Source organism: Poromitra crassiceps (genome assembly GCF_964638095.1).
Source record: "Poromitra crassiceps genome assembly, chromosome: 15".
In the NCBI taxonomy this organism is placed as follows: Eukaryota; Metazoa; Chordata; class Actinopteri; order Beryciformes; family Melamphaidae; genus Poromitra; species Poromitra crassiceps.
The window spans coordinates 32929997-32932496 of record NC_139634.1 but is presented as its reverse complement, the minus strand read 5'-3'; the positions used below and the strand labels follow the sequence as shown (position 1 = coordinate 32932496).

The 2500-nt window shown below is 40.5% G+C and overlaps 1 protein-coding gene across 1 annotated transcript in view; it reads right to left on the bottom strand.

Annotated features, from left to right (window-relative positions):
- Window positions 1-1289, bottom strand: part of LOC310790611 (cysteine-rich and transmembrane domain-containing protein 1) — a 14586-nt gene extending 13297 nt beyond the window's left edge. Inside the window, exon 1 of the mRNA XM_083652323.1 lies at window positions 1151-1289. The gene's annotated coding sequence lies outside the window, so the exon portion shown is untranslated. The remainder of the gene's footprint in view (window positions 1-1150) is intronic.
- Window positions 1290-2500: the final 1211 nt, after the last annotated feature.

Genomic DNA, 2500 nt, shown 5'->3' with positions numbered 1-2500 from the left:
GGATTAAAGATCATAACATTAATATGGGACTAGAACAAAGACACTGCCAGAGTGGATTAAAGATCATAACATTAATATGGGACTAGAACAAAGACACTGCCAGAGTGGATTAAAGATCATAACATTAATATGGGACTAGAACAAAGACACTGCCGGATTGGATTAAAGAATATGATCCAGTTAATCTGGGACTAGAACAAAGACACTGCCAGAGTGGATTAAAGAACATGATAACATTAATCTAGAACAAAGACACTGTCAGAGTGGATTAAAGATCATAACATTAATATGGGACTAGAAAAAAGACACTGCCAGAGTGGATTAAAGATCATAACATTAATATGGGACTAGAACAAAGACACTGCCGGATTGGATTAAAGAATATGATCCAGTTAATCTGGGACAAACCAGAAAACCCATCCCAGGATGCTACTTTTACATTTCAAATGTCAAATTAGTGATCTCACAGGATATTGTTAGGCCTAGTATTGTAACTTTCATAAGACAAATTCCCATCATGTTTATATGATAGGATTTTGTAAATATTACCAAATTTACTTTGTCTTATTTTCTGAGCGAAAGAGATTCACTAAAATGTATTTTCTTATAAAGAAAGGGGACAAAAGACATAATTGTATTGGTGAGACGTCTACAGACATCACGAGACAAAGACGGCTGATGGAGGCACCCCATTGGACCTCATTAAGAAGCAACAAAACACACACACACACACACACACACACACACACACACACACACACAGACACAATGACTGAGCGGAATACTCACGACAGACGAGCGAGCATGCATTTAAATGCTCCTCTGTTTTGCCATCAGATTTAATGAGTTGCAATTCCCTCGCCTCATTTCCTACAGCAGGCCTTCTGCAGCCAGCTCCAGTACGTTCACATTCAACCCCTTAATTCAATCCCAACAAAAGGAATAAAGGGATTATGGTCGTATTATTTACATCGTGTAGCTAATCCCATAATCATAACCTGGTGTACGATTATACACAAACCGATCAGAAGTCGCACCTGCAGGAGGCCACGCAGCCTGTCGAGTTGCAGTTTTCCAACCCCCCAAGCCCCAACTTCATCACGACATAAAAACAGAAAAAATCAGCCACCGACAGGTGCAGACCACCTACCTTAGAATAAAGAGTATCCTCGTCTGTTGTAAACAGCCGCACTCTCTCTGACTGTAGAGACAAACCCCTTCGATTTTCACTCTGTTTGTTTCTAATTTTTACCGCATTGAGCACCCCTCTCGTCTCACAAAACCCAGTGCGTATCTGTTGTGTGGCGGTCGTGACGTCATGTGAACGGTGGTCAAGCACGGGCTGTTGCTGATGAGAAGAAGGGATGGGGGGATCCAGTAACGGACGCCAGCGGTCGATGCGTGATTGGCTGCTGTGACACTCGCTGCTGAGAGCGTCCAATCGGGGGCGAGAGCGCTGAGCCGGTGAAGCGATGACTCGTGGTCAGCTGACTGACTGGTAAACGTAGGCTACTTCACAGACACTAGCATGACGGAATACACGCGGAACTGGAAAGAGTGACCATGTTGAGTGACTAATCAATGTTAATCATTAATTAGTGCCTGGAAACATTCGCCCTTTGGAATATAACATTTGATGATATCATAAAACGTAACGTGGCAGCCCTTGCTCTTTATAAATTAGGGTCGGCTCGGCTATAGTATAATTATGCTGTTAATCGATTAAAAAGAATATCACACCACCGCTTTGAATGAGAGCGTCTCTGTTTAATTGTTGCGGATAGGGAGGATAGGGAGTCAGTGGATGGTTGCTAGTGGATGGTTGACCGGTTGGGCAGGTTGCAGTTCTGCTTTTCTCCCAGTAGATGTCAGTCAATTCACGGCACATTTTTGTCTTTGGGTCAGGTCGTGCTGCTCTCGGAGTATTGTGAAAAACTGGCTGTTTGGCTGTGTGTTGTGTCTATGTTCTACTTTTGTCTGACAGTTAAACGGTCCCTTGCTTATCAGCAAATAATGTAAAGCACAAGACCAAGACCCTGACCCAAATAACAATCCTACATTTCAGCTTGGTTTGGTTGGTTTGGTTGGTTTTCATATTCTTCATATATAAAGATAATTGAATGATAATTTAAGTTAATATTTTCAATACTAAAGATAACAACGCTATAGCCTAATATTCTGTTCACCACATGGCTATAAGAAAATAACAGGTGATTGTAATACATGAACAGGTGATTACAATCAAACACAAACACTACAGCCAATGAGCTGTGTGTTGTAAAGTGCCATAAATGCATTGGTTTAAAGTTTAAACCAATGCATTTATGGCACTTTAAACTTTAAACTTTAGGCTTAGGAATCACTTATGTCCAAAAGTAAAACCTCAAATAATATTATGAGCAAATGATATAAACCTAATAAAGAATAGTTACAGTCTATACTTTTAAAAGTACTTAAAAGTTATCTCAAGTTAGTAAAGTATGAGAGTAGTTGTAACGAG